A 16,771-nucleotide genomic window follows, 5' to 3' on the forward strand; every position below is an offset into this window, starting at 1 on the left:
GACAGCTACTTAAAAGGTTGCCTTTTCACCCAGTTTACACTATTAGGAAAAAAAAGTTATAAAACTTAGATGGATTTAAAGGCAGAAATAGGCCCAGTTCCTGGATGTGGTCTAAAAGGAAACAACAAACTGAAAGACAAGATCCTTTGGATAAACTGAAAGCCATCATCCTCTTCTCTATTGATGAGACTCGGTTAGGGTACAGATACCCAGCAAAATGTTGGTGTCTTGCCCTCCTTCAGAAAGGCAAGATATCTCTTAGCTGAAAGTTGTGCTCCCAATCAAAAGATACATCTTTTAGATTGCCAACCAAAAATCCTGAAGGTGAGGGCAAAATTACCCCCCACCCCAGGATTGGTTCAACACCAACGTCAGCTAAACAGTTAAGTCACTCCTGACCAGAATGAACAATACCAAGTAGCCCTGGAAAGATGATTGGGAAATTGCAGTCTGTCTTGCCTGGCTTATCAAGACAGACACACAACACAATTCTCCTGTCTGTGATGAAACCTGGGACCTCTGGTCATCGACTCCAGAATCTGAAAAAAAAAAAAAAAAATAGAGTCATGACTCTACCCTGTGGTCTCAACCCCATACATTCTCATGAGTCTGATTCACCCAGAGAAGTAGGCATATATTGTCTTGAACCTGAAAGATGTGTTCTCCAGCCTCTCATTGTTAGAGCTAACTCAATTCATCTTTGGTTTGGAGTGGACGGACCAAGAAGGAGGTTATAGAGGGTAACTTAGGTGGACCAAGTTGCCTCGGGGATTTGACAATTTTTCCAACCCTCTTTGATGAGAATGTTGGAAACTTGTGTTTCCAAACTTAGATCAACTAAGTATTAACCCCTTGCTCTTCCATCAGGGGTTTGCAGGGACCATACTCTTATAATACATAAAGACCTCCTAGCCTCTAAAACTAACATAAATTAAAAGGGCCACAGAGGGACTCCTGCAACAGTTATAGAACTTGGGGTACACCATGTCAGCTCAAAAAGCCCTACTTTGTACACCTCATGCTACTTGAAGAGGGGAGGCAAAAGGATGCTGTCTCAAAATAGGATTGCTGCCAGTTCTTCAGATCCCAACACCAAAGACCAAGAGACATATTTGAGAGTTCTCAGATTCATCTATGTATTTCTGACCCAGGATACCAGAGTTTGTGGAAATAGCAACACTTTTATATACTGGAGAAAATCAGGCCCTGAGTGCCTAATCTGGATAGACTAAACAAAAGGCATTTGAGGCTTTAAATGACTTAGGCTCCAGCCTTTGAAATTCCAGATACCTCAAAACCTTTTCATCTGATTATGGAATAAAATACAAAAGAGTTTTATCCCAAGCTTTGGGGCCATTGAAAAGCCTTGTGTGACATAGCTGTTCAAACATTTGGATCCTTTAGCCATAGGATGACCCACTTGTCTAAGAGCAATGCTAGGAAGAGAGAGAGAGAGAGAGAGAGAGAGAGAGAGAGAGAGAGAGAGAGAGAGAGGGAGGGAGGGAGGGACGGAGGGAGGGAGGGAGGGAGGGAGGGAGGGAGGGGAGGGGGGAGAGGGAGAGGGAGAGGAGAGGAGAGGAGAGGAGAGGAGAGGAGAGGAGAGGAGAGGAGAGGAGAGGAGAGGAGAGGAGAGGAGAGGAGAGGAGAGGAGAGGAGAGGAGAGGAGAGGAGAGGAGAAAAGAGAAGAAAAGAGGGGAGAGGAGGGGAGAGGGAAGAGGGGAGAGGGGAGGAGAGGAGAGGAGAGGAGAGGAGAGGAGAGGAGAGGAGAGGAGAGGAGAGGAGAGGAGAGGAGAGGAGAGGAGAGGAGAAAAGAGAAAAGAGAAGAAAAGAGGGGAGAGGGGAGAGGAGGGGAGAGGGGAGAGGGGAGGAGAGGAGAGGAGAGGAGAAAAGAGAAAAGAGAAGAAAAGAGGGGAGAGGGGAGAGGAGGGGAGAGAGATCAGTATCTTATACTCACAGCACCACAACTGGTTGTGACCTTCCTCTGAGGAACCCCAGGATGCTGGCTGCCTGATGCCTGTGTACCAGGCTCTACTCATGAACCACCCTCATGTGCAATTTGAGAAACCCATGCCTATCAATCCTGCTCCCCTCTTTTCTATATGAGTATGTACAGGTGCTCATCTGTGGCTTACTCGAGATGACATCCCCCTGAAAGAGTTTGATGCAGTGCTCTACTCAGGTAGGAACAGCTTCATTAATGATGAAACCAGTTTGTGGGGTGTAACCTTCAGCCTAGGCAGGCTGGTTCAGACCGTAGCCACTGAGGCTGGGCCACCTGCAGTGCTGCTTCTCCAACTCAACTAATTTCCTTTGATGTGACACTGCCTGCCACTTGCCATGAGGCCTAACCATTCTCCAAGATTTCCCGGAGTTAACTACAACCTGTGAATCTGGTGAATTACTGCTAAAAGGCTGTGCTGAAAACATCAAGAAACTTGGCGTGATAGGGGATGGGTTTCCCTCTTTATGAGCGCAGACTTTTTTATTAAACATTTGAACCTTGAGCAGACTAGCTTGTCTTGGTTCCATTATTTCTCAACCCGCCTAGATTCCCTCTAGAATGAGAGCCACAGGCTGGCCCCAACAGTGGGGCCTTCAACAGTAACATTAACCAAAATGATTAGGGCCCAGAGAGCAGAAGTAATTGATTTGACTTAGGCTCTCAGATGTGGAAAAGGAAAGTCCACCACCCCATAAATAGACAGTCTCTATGCCCTTACTACCATGCATAGCTACAATATGTATAAGGAAGGTTTCTCAATGCTAGGGGAAAAGGACATTAAAAGAGAATATCTTCCCCCTCCTAGAAGCTATTTTACCTCTTTTTGGAATGCTCTGTTCTATTATCAAGGACAAAAAAAAAATGGCCATGGAAAACAGGAAACCTATGTACTCAGACTCTATGCTATGAGAAGGGACTTTTGGGAGAGATTTACTATGTAGAATAAATCACTTCCTCTTCATGGTCCCTAGACCTGTGGATCCTAACAAAGTTCTACCCTTACCAAAACCTGGACCAATGCACTCTTCTGAGGAAACTTCAGCTAACACACCTGGAGCCACAGTCCTGTCTCCCACTGTCCAGGAAACTGAGGGCTCCTCACCCCTATATTTCATTCTTGGAAAGGTCCACCATTTAATTAATCATTCCCAGCCAGTAATCAGACAGGATTGCTGGTTATTCTTAGGCCCTTGATTCTCATACTACATAAGGTTATTAACTAAGCAGACATTCAACACATTGACTAACAAAACTCACTGTGACTGGACAGTCCAAAATAACATTAGAACCATTAATTGTAATTAACATTACAAAGGGATGGATCTTATGTAATATCCAAATCCTTTAGGCATTACCCCTTATTATGATGCCTGCTATCCTGCCTTGTAGATTAATTCACTGGACAATAGCAATGTTATGGAGTCCCCGAGACTACTTTGTGGGCATGTACTAAATGTGAATCTTCTGATGCTTTCCAAACTGAGAAATACCTTTTATGCATCATAGTAGACATTCTGCTCCATGTATACGTACATAATGGGAAAGAAGGAATATATATATATCCATAGGAACCTGAATCATAAAAGAAAAAGAATGTGCTAGACCTCATGTCACTCCTTAAGATTGACACCCATAGGCACATCAACTTTTATCAGAGTGTTGCAGGATATTTGATCACACAGGGAATTCAATGATTGTGTTATTTACTGGAAAATCATGTTTCTAGTTGTGTGGCTCAGCCTCAGCACACGCTTTTAATATCCTTCTGGCTGCAATATACCTCTAAGTGTACTAAGAATGTGTCTCTTAAGTACTAAGACACACTCTTAGTACACACCTTTAATCCCAATGAAGGTAGAGTGAGTTTGTAGAAGGAAGCACCCATATTTGAAAGTGATATCTAATTGAGTGGCAGATGAAGTGACCAATCAGTGAAAGATTTGATAGGATAGGATATGCCCAACTCTCACAAGACATTCGGGGAAAGTGAAGCTACTTGAGGGGCACTGGGGAGAGAGATAGAGTCAAAGAGACAGAAGTTTTTACTAGAACATTTGTACAGAGACAGGGTTCAGAAATGGAACAAGCTAGAAACAGGTGAACCAGAGAATAAGAAGGAACCAGAAGTTTAGAACAAATTGCCAGAGTTAGTTTGAGGCCAAGGAGAACAGTTAAGGAGAAGCCAGATTGAATCAGTTAAAGAGGAGTTTTGATCTACAAAATTTGAGTTGACCAGTCAGAAAGAGTCCACAATGAATTAGAAAGGGTGAACTTATTCAGCAGCAAGTCCCAGAGGCTGAAAACATTTTAGGCCTAGATTAGATTTTTATGGAGGCTAGAAGTTTCCAGGACTAGGCAGAGGAAGCTACTAGCCTCTGTAAAATCTAATCTAGGCAAAGGCAGGAAGCATTGGAGATGACAATTATTGCAGAAGAATAAAAGTTACTCTTATATCAAGGCAGATAATAACTTTAAACAGATAGATTGTTCAGGGTATAAAAGTATTAACATTTCCATTTCTGAATTAAAATAGCAGTTAGTGTCTCTGGCATATTTTGTCCTACAAAATCAAAGAGGCTTATAGTTACTTCCCATAAATAAGAGAGACTATATATGGTTCTAAGAAAAACCTTTTGCATATTTACTAATCGATCCAAAGTAATTAAAAGAAATCTTGTCATGTGTCTTCCTTAGGATTACAAAGAAACACCATGGCCAAAAAGCAAGCTGGAAAGGAAATTGTTCGTTTGGCTTACACTTCCATAGTGTTGTTCATCATCAAAGGAAATCAGGACAGGAACTCAAACAGGACAGGAACCTGAAGGCAGGAACTGATGCAGAGTCCTTAAAGGGAGCTGCTTACTGGCTTGCTCTGCATGACTTGAATCAGGGTCCAGAATTGCTTCACAAACCATATGGATGCTGATCTCAGACAGGGATATTTTGTTGAGCATGTACCCCAAGACTGATAGATCAGGACCATAGTGGAGACTCAGGAGCTGAACTGTGACATGAGTTAAGATCCTACAGTGCTTTTTAGCCTAACATCTACAAACATCTGTGCTAAGTTATTCCACCAATTACGATTTAGGGATAGGGGATTTCCTTAGGAATATGTCTTGGTTGTGTAATTATTCTGTTCCCATTGGTTGGGGTATTCATCTGCGGCAGGGGACTTGCCTTATCTAATACTCACATATTACCTTGTAAATCAGGATGGGTCTTTTCTTGTCTAAAAGTCACGTCTTGCCAACCAGGATGTCAATTACCCATGTACATGGCTCTTTCTGTCAAGTAGGATGTCAGATCCCAGAGATGTCTTGGGAACTTAAAATTTATTTGACCCCTATTCAAAATGAAAGTCTTATTTTAAGTAGGAGCAGATGTCTCTTTTATATTGGGGTCCACCCCAGAGGCAGCTTATAGATGCAAATTCCATAAAAGCTTATACACAGGTGCAGGAAGTGCTGCTGAGTGGTTGGTTCAGGTCCAAGCTTATTGTGGGCAACTATCTAAAGCAGTTCTAACTGATTGGTTTCCAGGAGCACAGAATATAATTTGATTCTGCACAGTCACCTTGAGCATGAGGAAGGTTCTTAGTAACAGCAGGAACAACATATGAGAAAGTTTCCTTATAAAGTTACTAACTGCATATAATGGAAGGCTAGCCAGGTAATAGTTACCTAGGCCTAAACATTTTATGTAGGCTTTAACATTTGGCCTAGACCTTAATGTTTTACATAGGCCTTAACTAATTGTACACTGCTTTATGATAGGACCCGGGATCATTCACCTAGGGGTGGGACCAACCACAATGAGCTGTGCTCTACCCATTAGTAATTAATTAAGAAAATGCCTTGCAGCTGGATCCTATGGAGACGACTTCTTCTTCTTCTTCTTCTTCTTCTTCTTCTTCTTCTTCTTCTTCTTCTTCTTCTTCTTCTTCTTCTTCTTCTTCTCCTTCTCCTTCTCCTTCTCCTTCTCCTTCTCCTTCTCCTTCTCCTTCTCCTTCTCCTCCTCCTCCTCCTTCCTCCTTCCTCCCTCCTTCTCCTTCTCCTTCTCCTCCTCCTCCTCCTCCTCCTCCTCCTCTTCCTCCTCCTTCTTCTTCTCCTCCTTCTTCTATTTTTTACACTCCAGATTTTATTTTCCCCCATCTACCCCCAACTGTTCCATGTCACATACCTTGTCTCCACCCCTGTTTCCACAAGGATGTCCCCACCCCCCACCCCAACTGACCTCTAAACTCCCTGGGGCCTCCAGTCTCTTGAGGGTTAGGTGCATCATCTCTGATTGAACACAGACCTGGCAGTCCTCTGATGTATATGTGTTGGGGGCCTCATATCAGCTGGTGTATGCTGCCTGGTTAGTGGTCCAGTGTTTGATAGATCTCAGGGGTCCAGATTAATTGAGACTGCTGGTCCTCCTACAGGGTCCTCCTCCTACAGGGTTGCCCTCCTCCTCAGCTTCTTTCCACCTTTCCCTAATTCAACCACAGGGTGAGCAGCTTCTGTCCATTGGTTGGGTACAAATATCTGCATCTGACTCTTTCAACTGCTTGTTGGACCTTCCAGAGTGCGATCATGCTAGGTTCCTTTTTGTGAGCGCTCCATAGCCTTAGTAATAGAGTCAGGCCTTGGGACCTCCCCTTGAGCAGGATCCCACTTTGGGCCTGTTGCTGCACTTTCTTCTTCTTCTTCTTTTTTTTCTTTATTTTTCTTTATTTATTTATATTTTCTTCATTTACATTTCAAATGCTATCCCAAAAGTCCCCTATACCCTCCCCTGGCCCTGCTCCCCTACCTACTCACTCCCACTTCTTGGCCCTGGCATTCCCCTGTACTGGTGTCCCGAGCTACCATTCTCGCCAGCAAGAACACACTTGGACAACCGGATTCTTCTGCAGCAGAAAGCTTTATTGCTTCTTAAGGAGGGAAGACCCCGACCCCGGAAAATAGTGCTGCTTATATAGCCCTCAGTGTGGCGTTTCAGCACCTGATGTGGCATGTCAGCTCCTGATTTGTTGCTCGCCCATCACCTCATTACTACGCCCCGAGATGGGCAGTGACTAGGTGTGAGTTCACTCTCGCACTTGCGCACAGGCTTGTTTACTAGTTAGGCACAGTGGAAGCCAGCGCCATCTTATAATGGCGATTGCTCGTGGCACAGCTCTCCACATACTGGGGCATATAAAGTTTGCTAGACCAAGGGTCCTTTCTCTGAATGATAGCCAACTAGGCCATCTTCTGCTACATATGCAGCTAGAGACACGAGCTCTGTGGGTACTGATTAGTTCATATTGTTGTTCCACCTATTGGGTTGCAGACCCCTTCAGCTCCTTGGGTGCTTTCTCTAGCTTCTCCATTGGGGGCCCTGTGTTCCATCCAATAGATGACAGTGAGCATCCACTTCTGTATTTGCCAGGCACAAATTTGTGGCATAGACTCACAAGAGACAACTATATCAGGGTCCTTTCAGCAAAATCTTGCTGGCGTTTGCAATAGTGTCTGCGTTTGGTAGCTGATTATGGGATGGACCCCCGGGTGGGACAGTCTCTGGATGGTCCATTCTTTCCTCTTAGCTCAAAACTTTGTCTCTGCAACTCCTTCCATGGATATTTTATTCCCTATTCTAGGGAGGAATAAAGTATCCACGGGTTTGGCTTCCTTCTTGATTTTCTTGTGTTTTGGAAGTTGTTACTTGGGTATTCTAGGTCTCTGGGCTAATATCCACTTATCAGTGAGTGCATATCAAGTGACTTCTTTTGTGATTGGGTTACCTCACTCAGGATGATATCCTCCAGATACATCCATTTGCCCAAGAATTTCATAAATTCATTGTTTTTAATAGCTGAGTAGTACTCCATTGTGTAAATGTACCACATTTTCTGTATCCATTCCTCTGTTGAGGGACATCTGGGTTCTTTCCAGCTTCTGGCTATTATAAATAGGGCTGCTATGAACATAGTGGATCATGTGTCCTTATTACCAGTTGGAACATCTTCTGGGTATATGCCCAGGAGAGGTATTGTTGGATCAAAGGATAAACAGGATGAGAAAGAAATTATGGAAACAACACCCTTCACAATAGTCACAAATAATATAAAATACCTTGGTGTGACTCTAACTAAGGAAGTGAAAGATCTATATGACAAGAACTTCAAGTCTCTGAAGAAAGAAATTGACGAAGATCTCAGAAGATGCAAAGATCTCCCATGCTCATGGATTGGCAGGATTAATATAGTCAAAATGGCTATCCTGCCAAAAGCAATCTACAGATTCAATGCAATCCCCATCAAAATTCCAACTCAATTCTTCACTGAGTTAGAAAGGACAATTTGCAAATTCATCTGGAATAATAAAAAACCTAGGATAGCAAAAACTATTCTCAACAATAAAAGAACCTCTGGTGGAATCACCATGCCTGACATTAAGCTGTACTACAGAGCAATTGTGATAAAAAAAAACTGCATGGTACTGGTACAATGACAGACAGGTAGATCAATGGAATAGAATTGAAGACAAGGAAGCTAAAACTATGCAGTGGAAAAAAACACAGCATGTTCAACAAATGGTGCTGGCCCAACTGGTGGTTATCATGTAGAAGAATGCAAATTGATCCAGTCTCATCTCCTTTTACAGAGCTCAAGTGTAAGTGGATCAAAGACCTCCACATAAAACCAGAGACACTGAAATTAATAGAGGAGAAAGTGGGGAAAAGCCTCAAAGATATGGGCACAGGGGAAATATTCCTAAACAAAACAGCAATGGCTGGTGCTGTAAGATCAAGAATTAACAAATGGGACCTCATAAAATTGCAAAGCTTCTATAAAGCAAAAGACACTGTCAATAAGACAAAAAGGCCACCAACAGATTGGGAAAGGATTTTTACCAATCCTAAATCTGATAGGGGACTAATAGCCAATATATACAAAGAGCCCAAGAAGCTGAACTCCAGAAATTCAAATAACCCCCTTAAAAATGGGGTACAGAGCTAAACAAAGAATTCTCAACTGAGGAATACTGAAATGCCGAGAAGCACTTGAAAAATGTTGAACACCCTTAATCATCAGGGAAATGCAAATCAAAACAACCCTGAGATTCCATGTCACACAGTCAGAATGGCTAGGATCAAAAATTCAGGTGACAGCAGATGCTGGCGAGGATGTGGAGAAAGAGGAACACTCCTCCATTGCTGGTGGGATTGCAAGCTGGTACAACCACTCTGGAAATCAGTCTGTCGGTTCATCAGAAAACTGGACATAGTACTACCAGTAGATCCTGCATCTTCTTTTTCCTCAGTCTCCTCTCCATTTCTATCCCTGTAGTTCTTTCAGACAGGAACAATTATGGGTCAGAGTTTTGACTGTGGGATGACAATCCTCGCTCTCATTTGATGCACTGCCATCCTGCTGGAGGTGGACTGTATAAGTTCCCTCTCTCTACTGTTGGGCATTTCATCTAAGGTCCCTCCCTTTGATTCCTGAGAGTCTCTCACCTCTCAGGTCTCTGGTACCTTCTGGAGGGTCCCCTCCCCCCAACCTCTACCTCCCGAGGTTGCCTGTTTCAATTCTATGTTGACGGCCTTGCAGCTCTGGAATAAAGCTAGTTTTGGTGAAAAGTGGAAATATTGCAGACAGAAAATTCCCCCTTATTACCAATGATGGACAGAAATACAGTCACATGATTGGGAAAGACTCAACATTTTGTCCAAGATAAACTCTTACCTGTAAAAGAAAGATGAGGTCCTATATTTAGAAGACAGCTGTATTGGTTTTTTTTCTGTTACTACAATGAAACACTGGAGGCTGTATTCTGTTGCTTTATGAAAGGGTCTCGCTCCGTGAATGAGGCTTCCAAGTAGCTGGAAATAAAAGCACATGCCATCAAGCTGAAGACACTTTATAAAGAAATGAGGTTGGACTCACAGTTCTAGAGGGTGAAGGTCCAAGAACCACATTTCACAATTACCTTTTTCTTGTCAGAATCCCAGGACAGGTCTGAGAATCACAAGACAACTAACAAGAGTGTGTCCACATATGACATATCCTCTGGTCTTTTCTTCTTATACACCCACCAGTATTCAAATATAAAGTCTCACCATAATAATCTTATCTAGCCCCAATTATATCTCCAAGGCACTACCTCTGAATACCATAGTCAGATTTTTACCTTTTCTTTCCTTGGCTATCCCTTTTCCCCCTCAAGTCATGGGGTCCTACTGTTGCCAAGGTTGGCTTCAAATTCCCAGTGATCCTTACTCCTGGGCTTCTTGAGTAGCTAGGACAATGGGCACATGACACTGTATTCTACTCCACAAAAAACCAAAGTACCTCACAAAGGGATTAAGTTTCAACAGTTGAGGCTGTATGTAGCTGTCTTTTGCTACTTTGTTAGTTCTCATTTCTTCCACCCTTTCAACCCCCTAACACTAGATAAGAGAGAAAAAAGGATAGAGGAAAAAAGGAAAGAAACTCCTGTATAAAGGAAAAGGAATCACGATCAGAGTGAGGGCACCATTATTGTTAGACTGCTTCCTGCTGATTAGGGGCATCAAGTTCCTCAGGGCAAGTTTGATCTTTACCATGAGAATATTTCCTCTTCCTCTTCCTCTTCCCCTCCTCCTCTTCCTCTCCTCCTCCTCCTCTTTTCTTCTTCTTCTTCTTCTTCTTCTTCTTCTTCTTCTTCTTCTTCTTCTTCTTCTTCTTCTTCTTCTTCTTCTTCTTCTTCTTCTTCTTCTTCTTCTCCTCCTCCTCCTCCTCCTCCTCCTCCTCCTCCTCCTCCTCCTCCCTCTTCTTCCTCCTCCTCTTTTTCTTCTTGTTTCTTCTTTATCCACAACTACTTAATAAACTGAGACCAACAACCAACAACCCACCCCACCTCTTAGGGCCCTAGCATTTATATAACATCTGAAAAGTCCCCAGAATTCTAAGTGTTACACAATCACAGAAACTCTTCAGCTGGCTAAAATCACGCCCCTGCTAGAGCATGGGGCAAATCATAATCAGCTGCTGTGGACAGTCTGATGCAGCCCCATATCCCACACCTGGGATTAAAACAAAAACATCGTTATAATATTTCTGTATTTTTTTCAAAGAAGCCAAAACCCCAAAATTGTCACTACACTGTAATTTGATAGAACTAGATAGTATTACTACCTGGCTAGTAAATGCATCTATTTATTACAGGTATTGCTTATGACAATATCTTGTATAAAATAACTTAAATATTTATTATTCATGTAATAGCAATACATTCCTGTGTTCTAAGGTTGTGATGTGATGTTTAAAGAAACTTCATTTTATGCTAGGCATCCATCTTGGTACCCACCAGCCATTTGTCTCTGACTCCAGTTCCTGGAAGATAAGTTCCCAGTAACTCAGTGACCCCTACCCAAAAATGTGCAACTGTGACTACTGTCTACTTGTTATAATATGACTATAATTTTTAGACTTCTGTAAGTTGCTTACACAAACACCCAAAGATAGTTTTAAGTTACCTTCAGCACTTAACTTGGCAGAACAAACCAGGTTTTGCTTGCTTTCACAGATATTGAAGACCTACTTGTGGCTTTCCCCTTTAAAAGTCCTTCCCTATACCCCTACTTCATGACATGACTGAGATTAGGCTTTAAGGCTGTTGTCCTGCTAACAGCTAATCAAATAAATCTTTTAATCATAATTAGATTGAATTTATGGCCTTTTTCCAGGGTCACAAACTCCATAACAGTGATTATTTTTAAGTACTTTTATAGAAAAGAAAAAAGTTTCTGTAGGAATTAAATTCCTTTTTAGGATGAAAGAATGATGAAAACAGCACATATTTGAGACATAAATTATAGGTGTGTGATACACACAGTATATAGAGTTATGATGCTTCATTGGACTGAGGGAGTTAGGTTGTTTCTTCATTCTCAAGCATTAGATTATTACATTAACTCCATTATATTATTATATTATTTCATGTCATATATCATTTTGTTTATATCAGTAGTATTTCTTAAATTCATATAAGCAGTCAGCAGTAAGAGAGGTACTTACTGACAAATCTGAGACCTTGAGTTCAAACTTTGAAATCCACATGGTAGAACAAAGAAACCTGAGTTCTGAAAGCTGTCCTTTGACCTCCACAGGTGCACCACAGTATGTGAATGTGCATGAATGCACACATGCACACACACACACACACACACACACACACACACCTTATAATAATAAGTGTTATAAAGTCAGATATGTGCATATGCCCTAGCCTTTAGGAATACAAAAATCCTTTAGGAAAACAAAAACTAATGATTTTGTTTTTCTATACATTTTAGGCTGGTCTCTGCCTTTGCTGCTTGCTATGTTACTTACTTCTTGCAAAGGAATTTTCACCATGAAAGTGTATTGAAATTTTATTTTCAGAACACAGATATTCCATTTCAGGTGCCCTGACATTCAGGGACATAGCTGTAGACCTCTCAGGAAGAGTGGAAGTAGCGAGACACTCTACAGAAGGACTTGTACAGAAATGTGATTTTGGAGACCCAGAACAATCTTGTCTCATGGGGTAAGATCCATACCCTAGTAATTCGGTATGTTCCTGACATAGAAGCTTTCATCACTCTCAATTTTCAGATGGTTGTTTTTAAAATCCACTTGAATTACTGTCTGTGTTTCAAAAGCAAGTGTTTGAGCATTGCTGGGGTAGGAATGGTACCTATGTTATCTACCTCCATCTTCCCCCAGCCTTTAGTAACATTCATTCTCTCAGACCCTTCCAGGTATTGCTTATCTTTTAAAAAATGTATGTGAACGTATAATTGTGTACCACATATACACAGTGCTTATGGAGGCCAGAAGCAGGCATTCTGGGAATCAAACCCAAGTCCCAGAAGGGCAGCCAAGGCTTTTTAACCCTGAGCCATCTTGCCAGCCACTTGCTTGTTTTTCTAAATAATCTCTAGCTTAGTCGTAGAGCAACTGCCTAGACTGTCCCTAGATTTGAATTGTGTGACATTTTCAGAGGAACTAGATTTCATCTAACTAGTGCACTCCAAATTCCTTCAAGATTGGTTTAAATTGGACAATTTGCTGTTCTAGCTTTCGTTCTGTTGCTATGGTAAAAACCATGACTAAAAGAAACTTGAGGAAAGAGGGATTTGTTTGGCTTACAGGCTACAGCCTGTCATCAAGGAAAGCCAGGACAGGAGCTGATCAGAGGCACGGAGGAGTGATGCTTACTGGCTTGCTCTTCATGGTTTGTTCCCTCTGCTTTCTTATACATCCTTGGACCATATGCCCAGGGTGTCCTGGAGTTTGGCTGTTTTGTGGGTTCTCCTTTCTTCCATGCCTATCCACCCCCTTTCTATTCTCTCAACTCCCTAACACTAGATAGAAGAGAAAAAAAAGGTTAGAAGGGGAAATGGGTGATGTTATCACTAGACTACTTCCTGCTGATTAAGGGCATCAAGTTCCTTAGATCAAGTTTAATCTTTGAAGTCAGGATATCTAATTTCTTCTTGCTTGGTTTTTATCTTTGTGTGTGACTACTTAAGAAACCGGGACAAACAGCAACCAACCACCAACCCACTCCATCTCTTAGGGCCCTAGCATTTACATACCCACTGAAAAGTCTCCAGAATTCCAAATGTCACTCAATCATAGAAACTATCTGCCACTGACAAAATCACACCCCTGCTAGAGCATGAGGCAAATCATAGTCAGCTGCTGTGAACAATCAGAAGTAGCCCCATATCCCATACCTGTTTTTAAAATGAAAACATATTCCCATAATAGTCCTGTGTTTTTCAAGAAAACCAATATTCTCACTACAGACAGCCCCTTCCATAGACAGTGCTAGTAAAATGGTTATAAACATGTGGAAGAGTGGAACCAGGTTCCCAGCTTTTAATTTCCTGTGGATATATTAACAAATCCACCTCCCAAATGCAAAACATTCATTGACTTTCATTCTGATGTTGACACAGCCTTATAATACATAGGCCAATTTAATCACACAGAATTTTCTGTGTCTTTCAGCTGCTGTTGGTTCTTTCTTGTTAGTGTTCATAAATGTTCTCCACTTCTGAAATAAATCTCATCTCCACGAATTTATCATTATTTTAGCCACATAAGGCTTATTTATTATAGCAGTAAGATTAATATTCCTTCAGTATTAGAGACTCTCTAAAATAAGGTCATGAAATGGAAGATGGTTCTGTGGAAGGTATTGAAAGATGTCATCTGGAACCTCCACAACTGTGCTGTTTGTTCAAAACCAGGACACAATAGGGAAATAGTGATTGAGTTTACAAATTTATGGGTGGGGGGAGTCACTGCTGAAATTATATTGATGGCTTTACCCTTAAAATGGTTGACTAACAAGCATGTGTGGGTAGATCAGTGGCCCTTAACAACAACAACAAAAAATTACAGGCACTTGAGACCTGGTACAAGAGTAGCTGTAGGATCTACCAGCCCATGCAATTCCTCTGTGTTTGTTATAAAAACAAAATGGTGGGAATGTAGTATGATTTATTTTGTGTGCCTGGGCCTTTAAAGAATTTCCAATGGTTAGTCAACTGACTGTGGGAATGCTTAGCTGTTAGAACTGTTTGACCTTTATTTCCATTGCCTTTCAGACTTCCAGGAATAGCAGAGGTTATAAAAAGCCAAACAGAAGCTGAAAGAGACTGAGTAGGATTAGAGAGAGAGAGAAGAGTAGAGAGTAGGGCTAGAGAAGAGATTGAGCCGAGTGAAAATATGAGACCATTGATCCAGGAGAAGCAGAGCTGAGCCAGAGAAGGCATTGTTAAGAGATTGGTAAGAGAAGAATCCACACAAAGTAGTGAAAAGAAAAAGAAACAAAAGCTACAACACTGTAGGCCAACACTCCTGAGTGCTGCAGTCAGTGTGGGGTAGGGATAGTCCTGTACACCCTTGAACATCAACATAGTCCAAGGCAGCAGGCCAGACCAGGAATGTCTGCATGGCCTTTGGTGTTCATATGAGCCATGCCCATTGACATAACTCCTGCTGCTTCGTGGCTATAAACCCAGAAATGGGATTCCACCATGACCTCAGGTGGCAGGGCAGGCTACTCACATCAAGCTACTCCTCTCTACCCTCACATCTCCAGTTCCACCTCTCTTCATATTGCTCAAACCTTTCTAATTCTCTTTCTCTCCCATCTCTCCATCACATACTTGCACATCATAGTGGCTCCCACTGCACACAGGCCACATGGCAGGTAGGCCTCTGGATGTCTTCTGTAAAGGGGCCTAACTGTTGTTTTAATTCAGAAACTGAAACTTTTAACACCCCTAGGGCCTGATTAACCTGTCAGCTTAGTTTGGAAAGCATCAGAAGAGGCATAGTCAAATCATTAGCCAATGCCCACCAAGTAGTTTCAGGGGCCCAGTAATACTGCTGTTGTACAAATGAATTAACCCACAAGGCAAAATAAGAGGCGTCAATATAAGGCAAGGTGCTTAGATTAAAGGTTTTGGATATTACACATGTTTCGGTTCCTTACAAGTCCTCTAACTTTAATTTGGCTTCTCATACTTCCCTAGTGAGTTTTGTCAGTTAATAGGCTGACAGTCTGGTTACTTCCTGATCCTGTGTAGTATGGGACCAGAGGTCTACGCCAGAAATCCTGCCTGATTCCTTGTGGCGAAACCATGCAAATTAAGGTTGGAGTCTTCTATGACTGGGTAGTTCCTCTGAGCTCAGTACAAAATGGAGGACTCCTTTTACCAGCAGGGATTCTCCTTCTCTGACCTTGTGTGGGGATCCCAACTCCCCTTACCCTCTATCTGGAGAAGGTTGTGTAGTCCTTGGTAGACCTACATGTTCAACTCCCTCTCTCCTGATGAGACCTCATCCAGTAAATACCTGGGATTCCTGTAATGCCTTTCTGTAGACTTAAATTTCTCTCAACCCTACTTTTAATAATGGTTCTTCAACGCTTTAACCTCCCTTCTAGCCCACCCACCACCAGCCGTGGGAAAGAAGGGTTATTAGGATATGGGGGAAGTGGACCTGTTTAGAAAATTTTCTTTGGAGCAACTCCCATCTGCTCTGTGAGGAAATCAGCAGTTCAGTTCACAGGTCAGCAGCGGCAGCTCGATCCCCTTGCAAACACTCCACAGATACACCATCAGTCCACTTGGGTAGTGTTGAGATAGCAAACACGAAACAACAGCAGTGGCATAACCTGGCAGAGACAGCCAGGCCTCATCCAAATTGGCAGGAGTCAAAAGGAGAGACCAGGATCACCAGGGACGCCAGGAGAGATTCTTTGCCATGCCTCTTTCAACAAAGTGAAAATCAGCAATGATGTGTGACCAAGAAGTGTTGCCAAGCTAGCTATGCAAGCAAGCCCCTGTCACTGTCCCTTGGGTCCTATTTATACTCCCTCCAAAGATCGAGTGTCCTCCTTGGGTCTTGCCTCAGCACGTGGGTCTGTCTTAGCAAAACTCCATGTGAGTCTGTATCAGCTGACATCACTCTGCCAATCGACCTAAGCAAGGAAGCAACAAGAAGCTGCAAAAACTTCTCAAGTAGTTGTTTTTTGTTTTTTTGTTTTTTTTGTGGATTTCTCTCTATGGAGTCGTGACGCATGAAGCTCAGCAATGAATGTAAGGCAGACCCATACACGCATGTTGTTAGCGGAGAATCCTTTATCACTTGTCAGTTCATGCGCTGGCTTTAGCAAAACATCCTTTCACCTGTGTCTGCTTCAGCAAAACAGTCTTTCACCTGTGTCTGCTTCAGCAAAACACTCC

This window comes from Mus caroli, unplaced genomic scaffold, assembly GCF_978045245.1.
Source record: "Mus caroli unplaced genomic scaffold, Mus_caroli_1 scaffold_8, whole genome shotgun sequence".
Lineage (NCBI taxonomy): Eukaryota > Metazoa > Chordata > Mammalia > Rodentia > Muridae > Mus > Mus caroli.